The sequence below is a fragment of the Pinus tabuliformis genome, chromosome 3_2 (assembly GCF_031772625.1).
Source record: "Pinus tabuliformis cultivar Carrire ecotype Pingquan chromosome 3_2, CPIR1, whole genome shotgun sequence".
Lineage (NCBI taxonomy): Eukaryota > Viridiplantae > Streptophyta > Pinopsida > Pinales > Pinaceae > Pinus > Pinus tabuliformis.
Window position 1 is genome coordinate 948,750,565 of NC_142302.1, and position 15,793 is coordinate 948,766,357.

Here is a 15,793-nt window from a genome sequence, read left to right on the forward strand (position 1 = left end):
GATGGCAAACATTCAGATAAACTATCAAAAACAAAACTTGCAATTGTTTGAATCAGCTTATGAAAAATGTATATATGTTGCAGAGGTACACTGCTGTTTATTTACAGCCAAGGAGAAATTTCAGAATGCAGCAAGAATCGAATGTAAGGCCATCTGACCTACTGTTCTTGGCTTTTCACCAGGAAAAGCCATCCCCAAGTGGAGCCAGTGTTATGCTCCTATACCAATAGGTGTCATATTTCATGATTGACTGATGAAGTGCCAAATATGTTCATCCTTTCCATGCTGCAAAGGTTCCATATTTTGAAAGAATCAAAAAATTTTAAAAATGAAAAGAGGGTATGCCCTAAAAGAAAGATCAAAGGGCAAAAAGAATGAATTGGTCGAAAGGAAAGAAAATGAACCCCAAAGAAAGGACCAGGAAAGTGTGCTAGTCCAGAATGCCACTACTATCCTATTTTTTTTAAGAAATTCAATGTGTGCACTTAGGTGACTTTTGTCACAGTTGATGGATAGCCAAATAGCTCAATCTTAGCCAAACCATGTTTAAATATCTTTTTTTAGAGATAGAGAATGAAATCTGTCCAAACAGTTCAAGCTTGGCAAATAAGTAGTTAGGTAGAGAAGCAAGGGTGCTCAACAATTAAATCTGAGCCCCTGGAAGAAATAAGGGCAGACTTAGATAGGAGTGCAGCTAAAAGAAAAGAAGAGAGTAAGGGTTTGCTAGTTCAAATGCACGCAATCAAAAAAGAAGAAAAAATGTTAGGTGTAATAGGCTAGGTAGGCAATTTTGATGTTGCAGAAGCAGGTTTGTGAGCAATTTTGTCTTTTAAAGATGATGCATCTCATGGATATCATAAAGTATCATGTCAACTATGTGGTCACAAAGCAGATGAAGCATGACTAATTTCCCTCCTCATTTCTCTAAGGAACATTTACTAACTTCCCCACAAGGACATTGGGATCTGCTCAATTCTCCTAGTTCACTTCATTTCATGAAAAAGACTAAGTGAAACTCTATTTTTTCTTAGGACATTAAAGCCACATTTCTTGTGTAAAAATGTTTTTCTTCCATTTTGCTAGGTTTCCCAATTTCATAACTTGGATACCTTTCACTCCCCTAAGCCTACATTTCACTTTTTGACTTAGTGCTTTTGTTTGAATATATTTCTCATTTTAACCTATTAACTCTATTATATAGTTCCTACATAAAATTCCCCCCCCCCTGTACTATAGTTATATATGAAAACCCCAACAAAACTTTAATATCCTGACCCTCGGCATTTATAGCCATATATCATAGTTGGGATCAATGGCTCATCCGGGGCCATTAATAACCCTGCGCGCGCATACCACGGGATTTATTTAACATTTAGTTAAATAAATAACCAGACCCCAAACCCCGATAACCAAAGGTTATACCCGCAAAACAGTATAAATTCATTGAAATATTATGGTGGGTCCCCGCGTTGCAGCCTCCGCCGTTTCCCGTACGCCGCCCACTGTTGGATCTGGCCCCTGCAATCCAATGGCCCACATGAATGTCGCAAGCCCTCCTCTGCGCAATATTTAGCGCCCGAGGGATGGCGGTATTCCTTCCGTACCGTGGGACAGGTGGCAGCGTCCTGCACTACTCGCTCCCCCCCCCTCCAATACCACTTCTACCCAAAAGCGATGCGGGGGCCAAACCGCTTACCGCCCATGCTCCCTCCCCGCTGACGTCACCCTCGCATCATCCGCTAACGTCATGACCACGCCAGCCCTACGTCAGCGCCACGTCACCCGCTACACGACAAAATACCGTGTCATGCTGACGTCACCCGACCGAAACGCACCAAAATCAATTTTTTGTCAAAAAGGCGTGAAAACGTCGTTTTCGCTCATTTCTGCTTATTGTTTCTGCGCGACCTCTGCATGTTGTTTCACGTCCAAAGCAGCGTTTTAACACACCGTCCGCCACCAGGCCAAATCAAGCCCGCAAACCAGTCTTCTAGCTCGGTCCGCCACCTGCAAATCGCACAGTCTACGGGTTAAAACAGGTATTTACCTACATTTTGTTCCCGAACCCTGTTCTTTTAGTTTCCTCTACAAATTCGCCAAAAAATGCCCTAATTTGAGTTAAATTCATCAAATTACCTGCAAAAAGGCACACCATAACCACTATTTTTTCCCATTTTACCAAAAAATCCCGCAAGCTTCGTTTTCCACTGCAAATTCACCCAGTGAGCTAAATATAAGTCGGCTTCGGCCCGCAATTCTCTGAGAAAACCCCCACAGTTGTCATTTTACCTATTTTATTGCAAAAACCCAAATTTCAAGTGAAAAATCACAGACAAGTAAAAAATCATAGAGAAGTGAGCAATGGAAGCTCCAGTTGCCCTAAACATTGCTCCCCTCAATGCACCTCACAAGGATTTGGAGGGGTTGCCCCTAGCTGATAGGGATTTTCAAATACAAGACTTAATTGGTGACAAAAACCACCTCCAAGCATATTGTGAAATCAGGAACAGTCACCTAAACAAAGTTGATCTCTTTGGGATATGGGAATCCAATCTGCCCAGATACTATCTCCCCTCAGTAAATGTATTCCCAGATGTCATTCGCCTGTGTTGTGCCAATTATGAACCTACTAAGAGAGCAGTCATGTCTCCAACTGGGATTGTCCTTTTCCATATAACTCCTGACTCAATCAATGAGATGTTGCACTTCAAACCTAGTCAGCCTCTGGCTCCTCTTTCCATGGGACATTGGTGGATGAAGGCTCTAAGTTATCAACTGTAGAAATAGGCCAAATTGCCAAGTTATTCATGAGACCAGATTGCCAGCCCAGAGAGCCACCTCCTTTTTGCCAGGTCTGGTTCAATGAAGCTGGAAAATTCATTACTGACATGATATCCTATGTCTTGGGATTTAAAACAAGTGAATATATTGATGAGACCATTTTAGCTTTGATGTCCATGTTTATTCCAGGACATTCTCCTGCTGTCAAATTTGACTTTGCTACCTTCATTAGCAACAAAATCCATGAACAATTCATAAAGCTGGACAGAGAGGGAGTCTTCAAATATACCTCTTATATCTATCATCTGTTTTTGTACTATCAAACAGACAGTTTTCAGTGTCCTATCAGAAAATTGGATACTAAAGGAGAAAGGAGGTCTGTGATATTTTGGACCTCAGTCTTCCATGAAGTCCATAACTCTCCCTACACTTACTGTGAGTTCATTGATCTATTTATACATCCAGTCTCCTCTCTGCTAATGAGAACTCCTCCTCCCAGACTCTCTGGTGACATGCAGAAAATCTTACAGCTCTCCAAAAACTACAAAATAGGTGACTGGTACTTCTACCAGAATCACACTGAGATCAGGATATATGGCTGTGAGCTGTGCCCCTATAAACTGCCAAAATATGTGCCTATGAGACTCTTTGCTCTTGAATACTTCAGGAAATTTATCAGCTCAAATTTGACTCATTTTTATACTGCCAAGAAAAAGGCTCAGCGGAAATTAAGAAACCAATTAGGCCCCTTCGTCATTAACAAAAAGGAAGGATGGTAAGATGCTGAAAAGATATTGGGTGAACAACTCAAATTAAAAAGAAGTTTTTGGTGGGTACCCTATGACCCAAATGGATTCATTTGTGATAGAAAGGTAAAAAATAGGCTATCAGCCTATAATCATTGTAGGATCCCTGAAATAGAGCAGTATGCTAATCAAGATGAGTGGGTAGAGGGCACATTGATAGAAGAACTCACTGAGGAAGAAAAAATGGAACAAGCAATGAAAAATCTTGAAAAGACTCTTGACTTGGACTCTTTTGGACAGGTCTCTTTCAAATTACCTCAACAAACCGGAGTGAGCACATAAACTACTGCAACTTCACAGCAACCAACCCAAGAAAGCACTACACCAGCTGCAGGAACATCTAAAGGCAAAGAAGTGCTGCATACAGAGCAACACGAAATGATAGACCAGCCAACATCATCAAAGCAGCAAGGCCAAGGGCAAGTTCCTCCTGCCCAGACCAAAGCACCAGAGGTACCAACATTGCAGACTCCTCTAAATGAGGAAAAGGGCAGAAAAAGATCATTTACTTCTCCTGTAGAGTAGGTAGAAGAAGTTATTGCTAGATATTATCTCATTGAGATATTTTGTAAACATTTTGTACAAATACCTCCCCAAGAAAAGTATTAGGGGTTGGTGATACAATTCTAGAACTGCACTGTAACTTTGAGAGCTTTTCTGAATAAGAGGTTACTGGAATGCGTTGTTGTTGAACTCTCTGGTTGTGGAATTAATGGCAGGGGACTATGTTGCAAAATTCTCGAATTATTTTATGGATCAATAAGTCTTTTTAACTCATGTTTTACAATTTTTGTGTTTTTATATATCATCTATGTTCATTTTCTGAATAACGGGGAAAAAGAATAACCCAAAACTTGCTTCACTGTACTCTGTGTTCAATCTATGTTATTGTTTATGTTTTCTTTAGAATTAGCATAAGCAGGAATTCTTAACTGCTCCTATTTCCCCTGGTTCTTACACCTTGAATATAGCTAAGGAATTCTTAATTACTCCCTGGTAATATTCATCCACTTTCCCTCTGTCAGCGTGATGTAGGATTCTTAGTTGCCCTTCACCCCCTGACTCCATCTCACCTGATTCCAGCTTAAAAATTGTTTCATGGTTGATTACCTTGCTCTACAGTACCCCCCTCTGTCAAAGAAGCCATATCCAGCAGTTCATCTTCACAACTCCATTAGCCCAATGGACTGAACTTCTCATATTCATACCCCTGTTCTATTGAATGTCACCATCCAAAAATCAAACAAACCCCTGTACTTCATAACTAGCCTAACATATAGCAAAACAAAGCTAAATCATAAAGAGAGAGCCCTCTCTGGATGCAGATTGGCTAGAACCTGCATCTGAAAGATTGGTCAGAACCTGCATCTGAAAGATTGGTTTGTGGTTACCTCGGCCATATTCCCTTTTCTCACAACTTTTGGGGAACAACCTGAGTGATAATAGGGAGGACCGACCTTAGGTTATGGACTATGAAGGAATCTCATTTTTCTATAGGCGGAACCAAAAATATGGGCACCTAGTTAGAGGCTTTGATCTCCCTATTTAAAAGAGGGAAAAAATCTCCCAAGGATTGGGTCATAGCAACGATCTGGAACAAGAGGCACCTTCCAAAGTGCAGGTGGAATTTGAGGTTCTCCTAAATCTGAGACATAAGATTGATGTTGGGGAAGACCTTCCCAGGAAGGATTTAAACTAAAATCCTATGAATGTGTGCCAGACAGATTGGCCATGACATGTGAAGGTACCATGTCAAATCCCCTTCCTTCTACTTCATATCCTTTTATTAATAATGTTAGTCTCACTCCCTCCTGTGATCTATTGCATGCCTTTGTTTCCCCCATGGCATATGTTGCATCCCTTCCCACAAGCAATCCTTTCCTTTCTTCCTCCTCTCCTGCCTCAACTATATGCCCCTTCCCTAATGTTTAGGGTGACTTCTCTTCATTTTCACCCTCCTTTTCTACTTCCACCTTAGACATCTATGAATATAGCACCGTCCTTTACAATCTTCGATCTCAGCTGGTAATCCCCGAAAAGGAAGCAATTTTTGGCAGACTTGGTCATCTCTCCCTTACTTCAACTAAATAAAGAAGCGGGGGTAGAAAAACTCTTTTACCAAATCCAAAGAGAAATCTCAAGTAGACCTAGTAAATGAAAAACAATTTTATATCAAAGGGACCCTTAGAACAACCCTAGCCCCATCAAGGTTCTCCAAATGAAGCTCCTATCCTTTAATTATTGGGGTTTAGTATGTCCCCACAAAATGTTTCCCTCAGATGAATGATTCAAGCTAATGACCTTGACCTTATCTTTCTTCAAGAAACCCTTAGCAGCAGTGACTCTATAATAAGGTGCCTTGAATCCCTCATGGTAGGGTAGTGCTTCTCAACCTTGGATGAAAATGGTTGTTTAGGGGGATAGATGTGGAGTGGAGAGTCAGACATATTCATGTTCTAAACATATGGAGAATTTACTTTGGCCTAGGAATTAAGGCTATTTCCAAGGATCTAGGTATTCCTCTAAAATTGATAAACTTTTACAAGTTGTCAGAAAATTGCAAAGAATTTTGGGACAATATTTTCAACAAATCGATCTTCAAGTTTAATTCTATTATTCTCAAGGGAGATTTAAATTTTTCCCTTGGCCCATATAAATCTCGGGGCCCTAGATCCCAACTAGACTCCCTTGTTGACTACTTCATAATCTATTAGTCTAAAACAATCTAGTTGACATGTATCCTTCCAAACTTATTCCCAACAAGTGGAATTGCATAACAATGGAAGATATGATTTCCAAACGAATTGATCATTTCCTTCTCTTAGAAGACCTAATGGATAATCTTCCATTGATCAAACAATGGGCTAGAAATGGAGGAACCTTGGACCACTCCCCCATTTTCTTGGAAATCAAAGGAGCCTCAAATAAGTTGGTGAGTCCTTTTAAGATGAACTCCTCATGGTTAAACGATTAATATTTTATCACCCTCATCAAAACACAATGGCTTCCCTTTGACACCCATTTAGGAGCCAGTGATGTTGCCCAATTTGAAGGGAACCTGAAGCTTATAAAATAGAAGACGAAGGAGTGTGCCGAAAGGAAGAAAATGGTTAAAATCTAAGACCTTGAGACTATTGAGAGGTAAATCCAAGACATAGCCAATACTGATGAGGAAGTATTTAGATCCCCTTGGATTTCGAGGGGTCCTCATAAACCTTGAAGAAAGGAAAAATGATATCCTTTTTTCCTAGGAGGAGTGGCATCTCAAAAGTAGAGCCATCTAACTTAAGAGCGGAGATAAAAACACCAAATTTTTTCAGGATTTTGCTATTAGGGCATAAATATGACTGACAATATTTGGAGTCTTCAAGATGGTGAAGGCAAAGATGTATCTTCCTTCGAAGGTTTGCCTACAAAAGGAAAGAATCACTTTGAAAACCTCTTTAAAATTCCTGGGAAAGACATAATTGTTGAAGCTATTCATATTGCCCAAATTTTTCCTATAATGGTTGATGATGAGGAAAGCAAGGTGATAATGGAGGAGGTTTCCAATGAAGAGCTAAAACCAGTGTTGCACAGTTTTCAGAAAGACAAGAGCCCTGGGTTATATGGGTAAGTTGTGGAATTATTTTTGGGACTATATGAAATTCAAGGATCTGACCTTTTGGCAGTGGATAAAGAATCGAGAAAGTAAGAAGAGTGCACCTTGCCTTTAACTCAACATTCATAGACCCTATCCCTAAAGTGGACCATCCTCTCCCATTCCCTGATTTTTTCCCCACCTCTCTTTGCAACACCATCTACAAAATCGTCACCAAAATCATCACTTCCAGAATCAAGTCTATCCTCTCCAAATGCATATCCTTTGAACAATTTTCTCTTCTTGAGGGGTGGAAAATCCATGGAGCCATTGGATTTTCATAGGAGGGTCAACATTGCATCAAAACTCTAGATGTAAAGGGGGTTATCTTCAAAATTGACCTATCTAAATTCTTTGACAGAGTCAACTAGATTTATATCAGGCTCCTCCTTACCCATGTGGCCTTCAATCTTGACTTTATCAACTGGGCTATGAGCTACAATAAATCAGTATCATTTGTTGTCCTTGTAAATGGTGCAGCCTCTCCCTTTTTTCATGCTTAGATAGGGTTGCAACAAGGGTGTCTCCTCTCTCCCTTATTATTCTTGCTTATTGTTGAAGGATTAATTTGGCTCTTTCTATAAGTGAAAATGCATGGGAACTTTCAAGGCTTATTTATTTCTCAAATGCTCGCACTCAAAACAAAAATGTACAACAAAAATAAACTTTATAAGAACCAATAAGATTCAACATGATTATGTCAACCATGGGGGATGATTCACCAGTTTGGAGTAAAAAAGATAAAATAAATAAATAAAACTATATATTCAACTCACAGTTTCATCTTATCTCCTTACAGTTTGACCCAAATTTCGAGCAGGATCACTCGTTGGATGTATAATTTAATTTTTCATCTAAGGTGTACCCATGTTTCATACTTTTGATGGACCCTACTACATGAAAATTGTGAAATACAAGAAAAAACGTGATTGCAGTCACGTTTTTTCATGTATTTCACATTTTTGTATAGTAGGGTCCAACAAAAGTATACAACATGGGTAATACATGGGTGTAAAATTAAATTCTACATCTAATGAGTTCTCTCGCTCGAAATTTGAATCAAATCGTAGCGAGATAAGTTGAAAATACAAGTTGAAAAATTAGTTTTTTTCTTTTTTCACTCCAAAACTTGATGAGGTGATCTAATATTTTTTTATTATTTTCACTATTATTTTGTAATATTCAATAGGAGGCCCATTTTAGACCTAAACAATTGTTAGGTCCCTATAATACTAGTGATTCCCCCATTACTATTGTCATTGTATCCCTTATTGTTATTGTTGTGCCCCTAGTGTCCCCATATTGTTATTATTGTGCCCCATAGAAGCCCATTATTGTTATTTTTGTACCCTTATATTATTATTGTTAGGTCGGCTTTGGCTATATTGTGATCCCTTAGACTCCTATATATAGAAAGGAGGTTTTGTCATTTGTATCATCCAATAATTGTTCATTGTGTAATGTAAAGAAGGTTCCCCCTCTAAGAGGCTAAATTCTAAGGTGTTCATCTACCTTTTCTATCTTTTTTTGAGTTGGTTTCATAACATTTGGACTCAGAGCTTTGGATTCTAGGGTTTCGCTGCTCCAAACAGGTCATCGTGGCATTTTCGCTATAACGTTTTTTCTGCACAAGTTCAGAAGCTAAAAATAAAAACCCATTTTAGATGAAATCGCACTGAAACTCGGGTCTGAATTTCAGATCTTGGACCGCTATATTTTCATATATATGATCTAAGGAAGTTAGGGTTTGTGCAGACTCCTGAATTACATCCTAAATAGGTGACCTTGGGAAAATCATCATAACTTTCTCTCTGAGCATTAGATTGAAATTTCGTCAAAAGTTACAGGAAGAGGACAAACTGTATTTTGTTTGGGTATAAGTTTTAGAACCTAAGGTCAAAACAGTAACACGTGGAACTTCGTACAAGTTCATCCTACTAAAAAAAGTATATAAGCAGGTCATCGTGGGAGGTGGGGCATAACTATTTCTTGGAGAATCCAATTTCGATCAGACTAGTGGAATTGGAAAGAGGGAACAGAGGGAAATTGCACGTTGCAATTTTAGACCTTGGAGATTTGAAATTACAGAATTACAGTCATTTCAATATCGATCTCCTACAAAGTGAAAAAAAGGTGTGTAGTTTTTTTTCAAATTTTGCATAATTTTGGTTTGAAAAAATAGTTTGAAGGAATTCAAAGGGCATAGTGAAGCATTATTATTAGTAATTAATGCCCCAAAGAAAGAAAATGGAAACACCTAGTAAGCAACCTGGAAGCTCTAGCATGAATCATGAAGAAGAGGAAGAAATGCAACATGATATATGAATATTACAAGACCAAGTGCAATAGATTTCACTTGCACAAAAAGCAACCGAAGCTAAGATGGATGGTTTAAAGAAAGACGTAGAAGCTAATTTGTATGGCGTGGAAGCTAAGATGGATGGTTTAAATAAAGGCGTAGAAGCTAAGATGAATGGCGTGAAAACTAAGATGGATGGCGTGGAAGCTAAGATGGATGATTTAAAGAAAGGCGTGGAAGCTAAGATGGAAGATTTGACAAAACTTCTACAAGAAATGCATACTAATGGCGAAAGGGTAGTAAAGGAAACACATGATGAGAACAAAATAAATGGTAATCATGATTTCATAGACTCTAACGTTGGATCGAAGAACCACCATGTTTCAAAGATCGATATGAGGAATTTTGATGGCAAGGATCCTACAACATGGATACTACAAATGGAGCAATTTTTCAATCACCATAATGTCCAAAACACACAAAATGTACGCATTGCAACTTTATATTTGGAACCAAATTAGTTTGTATGGTATCGATGGCTATTTTACGGATGAAATGATAGCACATTATGAGGATACAAAAAGCAACATTGTTTCTAGCCAATTGATAAATCTCAAACAAAAGGGTTCATTGATGGAGCACATTGAGGACTTCCAAAAATTGAATATAAGGGTAAAAGATATTCCAGAGGAGCATAGGATTGATGTGTTCATAGGGACTTTAAAGGATAACATCCAACATGAGGTTCGCCTTTGGGAACCTGATTCATTGGATAAGGCGTTCAGGTTAGCAAGAAAAATGGAAAGCAAAATTATGGCAACAAGGAAGCCTACCACTTACAATCATAAAGATGGAAGTGTTGTTTCCCCTAGCCATCCAAAACATACAAGTTTGACACCACAACAATTGGAAGAAAAAAGAGTAAAAGGGCTTTGTTACAGTTGTGATAGAAAATACACTAAATGTCATAAGTGTGTTGAGAAGAAATTATTTTACATAGATTGTGAAGAGTTGGAAGAAAAGGAAGAAGAAATGTCAAAATAAGACAATATACACCAATAAAAAACCCTAGAGAAAGAAGAAATGAATCCAACCATATCTTGTAATGCATTGGCCGGAATTACCACTCCTCAAACTATCAAGATAGAAGGGTGGGCACTCATTCAAAAGATACAACAAGATCCCAGTACATCTGATACATTTAGCTGGAAAAATGATTCGTTATGGTACAAAGATCAATTATACCTATGTAATAATTCCCAACTTAAACAAAAAATTCTTAGGGAATTGCACACCTCTCCCTTAGGAGGGCACTCAGGGTTTCTAAAAACTTATCACAGGGTTAAGAAGGAATTTTTTTGGGATGGCCTTAAATCAGATATTCAAAATTTTGTGGTGGAATGTTTGGTTTTCCAAAAAAATAAATTTGAAACAATTAAGACCCCAGGTCTATTACAACCTTTATCCATTCCAAGCCAACGCTGGGAGGAAGTTTCAATGGATTTTATCACAGGTTTACCCAAGTCCAGGAAATAGTGTTATCATAGTGGTAGTTGATAGACTTACCAAGTATGTACACTTTTGCGCAGTATCTCATCCATTTAAAGTGAGTACAGTTTCTACTTCATTTATGGAAACAATTCAAAATCTACATGGAAACCTAAAGATTATTGTAAGCGATAGAGATCCCATTTTGACTAGAAATTTTTGGACAGAATTATTTTCTTGTCTTGGTACTTAGTTAGCTCATAGCTCATCTTATCATCCTCAATCTGATGGGAAAACTAATATAGTAAACAAATGTTTGGAAGGATATCTTCATTGCTTTGTATCTGATAAACAGACACAATGGGTCAGATGGTTGCCTTTAGCTGAATGGTGGTATAACACTTCCTTCTATACAGCAACAAAAATGACCCCATTTATGGAACTTTATGGATATCATCCACCATCCATCACATCATATTTAAGAGAAAATTATAAGGTTCAGGCATTAGAAGATCACATCAAGCATCAACAACAAGTTCTACAACTCTTAAAGGATAACCTCACATTGGCACAGAATAGAATGAAACAGCAGGTAGATCAACATTGCAGCGAAAGAAGTTTTGATGTAGGTGATTGGGTATTCCTACGGCTATAACCATATAAACAAATGTCCCTCAAGCAAGCTAAGAAGGATAATAAATTATCACCAAAGTATTATGGTCCGTACAAGGTGTTGCAAAAGTTAGGTACTATGGAATACAAATTGGATTTTCCTGCAACGTCCCGAGCGCACCCAGTTTTCCATGTGTCATGCTTAAACAAGGTTATAGGTGACAAGCTCCTAGTTCAAACAATATTGCCGGAACTTGATGAGGAAGGAAAAATCATATTGGAACTTGAAGTCAAAGAAACAAGAACTCGATAGCTACAAAATCGATCAATTTCAGAGTATCTCATCAAGTGGAAGAACTTACCCGTTGAAGATTCCACATGGGAGGATGAGAATTTTATACAGAATCATCCAGAACTAATCAAGCGTTGAGGACAACACTTTTTTGAAGGAGAGGGGCATGTTAGGTCCCTATAATACTAGTGATTCCCCCATTACTATTGTCATTGTATCCCTTATTGTTATTGTTGTGCCCCTAGTGTCCCCATATTGTTATTATTGTGCCCCATAGAAGCCCACTATTGTTATTTTTGTGCCCTTATATTATTATTGTTAGGTCGACTTTGGCTATATTGTGACCCCTTAGATTCCTATATATAGAAAGGAGGTTTTTTCATTTGTATCATCCAAGAATTTTTCATTTGTGTAATGTAAAGGAGGTTGCCCCCTCGAAGAGGCTAAATTCTAAGGCATTGATCTACCTTTTCTATATTTTTGTGAGTTGGTTTCATAACAAAAATTCTCTAATTCCATCACACACCTCCTCTTTGTTGATGATATTCTCATATTCAACACCGGATCTTTAAGGGAGATAAATGAATTTTGGGAACTTCTTTCTCTATCTGGGAAGGCTACTGGCATGTAAATCAACTCCCATAAGTCCATCATATATTACCTCAATTTTAATTTTCAGGAGATCCATTACATTACCCATATTCTCCGTTATGATTCCAAGCCTTTAGAGGTTGGCCTAAAGTACTTGGGCTTTGTTGGCTTAGTGGGTCCTTACCCAGGTTCAGAGTTAGTTTTTCCAAACAAATCCCTGCACCACTGGCCCTTTCAGTATCAACCCGCAGAGCACAGACTGAAGTTTCAACCGAAGCAGTATGGGGGGATGAGGGAACCAAGTTTCTACACCAAGAGATTATTGTAATGTCATTTTATGCCCTAAACCTGCCTTTGCGCAGATCAATAAGCCCTTAGGGCTTATCGATATAACTTCCCTTAATCAAATTCTATACCTCCGTGAATGTTCACGACTATCTTTCACAGACCCTAAATAGGTGAATCAACCACTTACATGCCTCTGTGATTACCCTTAATCTCGTATTTACCTAGATCAGCTTAAGTGTTCCATAAATTTAACATACAACAATATATTCTTCATGTAAACAATTATCATTACTTATGTTCATATGACAATATAAATCATGTAAAATCACGCATCAATACAGTATTAATTTATAAACCCATCATTCATCATAACATTATAGTGCATTCATTCATAACAGAAGGAAATAGATAAAAATAGGAATTTCTGGAACAATCTCTTTATTAATACTTCAGTTCTTCTTATAGACCCAATACTTCCTTGAGCACTCAGCTGTGGACTCTACTCTAGGCCTCTACGCACGCAGCTGTAGAGCCTCTCTTCTACTCTAAGACTTCTTCGCTCTTTCTTCTACTGACCCCTTACATTCGTCTTCATCCTTCCTTCTCTACTTCTCCTTTAGACTCTCTAAGACTCTCCTTTTTATACAATCCCATGGTATGTGGACCATCGGTAGATCTATACAATCCAATACAACTTACATAAAAGAATGGTAAAACCCTTTATGACACTTTACTATCTACCGGCTTCGCGACCACAACTTGAGGAAACTTTACACTTTTTACAATAAAACTTGGGATTTTTGCCCCAAAATTGACCCTAGGGGACCATATCCCAACAAGCCCCCAACAAAAATATCGTGACTCACCCTTGAGTCACTCTGTTAGCACAGATATCTTACTGCGAAGACCTCCCAAGTCTACTTGTGCTACTGCTACCTCAACCGTGCTCTGCATGGCTACCTGTTTGATCTGCTCCACTAGTTGCTCTGTTGTTGGTCCTGCACTGTCTACCTTGATCTCTTGTTGCGTTCTCTGTAGGCTTGCCAACTTCTTCTCAATGGTGGTAGATATAACATAGGCCTCATCTAGCTAAGGCCCCAATCTAGCCTTGAGGACTGCCTCTTTCCTTTGCGCTACCTCCACTTGTTCGAGCAACTGTTTTGCCTCATTAAGCTTGGACAATCACTATGATATAGCGATGGTGCATGTTGTCTTTCTTGCTTCATCGTATTGCTGTTGCACTTCACGGGCCTCTGTGTTTAACCTCTACAAGTTAGGATCTTCCTACAGTGTCGTGACTACCTCCATGGATTGCTTGAAAAGTGCGGTGCAATCCACCACTGCGGCATCCACTGCGGCAACTGCATCCTTCACAGTGGCTTCGCGTTGTTCTCTGAGTGAAGGCTGTGACTTCTACTCTAACTCTATAACCTTCAGGTTTAGTTCGAACTGAACCTTGGCCACTTCCATCTTCACATCGCGCATGCCTGCAACCAACTTCCTAATTTCATGTCCACCGGGGCTTCCTTCGGGATATGCAGTTCAGGGACTATTCTGCATGCCTCGGCCACCACGGTTGTATTTTGTTTGTTTTGCACCTGAAATTTCTTCCATACTTCCAGTGTTGCTATTTTCTCCATGAACATTTGTTCGTTGTTGACCTTGTACTCATTGATCATGCTCATTGCACGCTACTCCTGGGCCTTAATCTCTGTGATCACACCTGCTTGCAGTGTGTGAAGGAACTCACTGGGGAGCGCAGCCAAGTTGAGGCCCACATTATTCAAAGTGCTGACAATAGCCTTGTCAGTGGCCACCTCTACGCTCAAAGCTCCATCAGGCAACACGACTGCCCGGAGATCCATTGACCGAACCATCTCTACTGCTTGAGTGGTCCCCCGGGCCAAACTAGTTGATGCAACGCTACTCTCGTGCACCTACCTGGAGTCTAGTTGTTTGGATCTGCAGCTTGCATAGACCCGTCTGTATGGCGACTAGTGCCTACTTTTGTTGCTGCTCAAACTGCTATAGTAGTTCTATTGTTGTATCCCGTACCTTATCACCAATATCATCCAAGTTGCCCTCCGTCAAGGTAATTGGATCTAGCAATGACTTAGTGGCTTTTATCTTCTTGCGCGATCCTTCCTTTTCCTGCTCCTTATACCACTTCACTCGGAAGGGAGTGCTCTCCTGCTGATCTCTACCGCCCTGCTCTGACTGCTCTTCTTCCTCTGTTTGGGGCGAAGGATATTTCTGACTTCTTTCAGAGCCGCGCTCTTCCTGTTCCTTTGTCGCATGCTCCACTTCTACCCGGGCATTCTCCTCGGCCTCTTTCTTCCTCTTCTCAGACAACATCTGAACCTTTTGTCTAGCCACTTCCTTTTTCTTTTTCTCCATGGACTTACTAGTCCCGACAGCCTCATCAAATGCAAAATGCCACTCTGTTGGCCAGTGCTTGATGACCTATGCAATAATGTCATTTGTGGCCATATAGGGTAAGTCGAACCATTTCTGCTCAGGGTCCTTGTGCGCTCGGATGTAAACATGATGGAAGTCCACTTTGAACTCCGTTTACACTGAGAGTTGCTCAAACATGGTTGGTAACAACCGCGACTTCTCGTTGATGGTCATGCGAATGCTCACCTCCATCAATACCCAAAATACTTTGATCTTTGTGACCCGCGCAGTGTCTTTGGTGGCCCAGAGAGATGCAAACTTTGTCACTTCTGGTAAATCCTTCTCCACAGGAGGAAACTTGCTATCCTCTAAAAAATTCCACATGACCAGCACAATTGAGAGCAACAACCATGAATAGTGAAAGGTCTTACTATCGTTCTGCGCCTCTTTACAGTTCGCGAGGAACTCACTAAACAAGGTAGCACGCCCAGTTGAATTGTATGCTCTTCGTGCATTGAGCTGCCAATGAAACTACTAGTGTCGGCACCTCGTCCGCAGGACACTTTCGCATAACTTTTCCAGCCAAAATATGCGTGGCA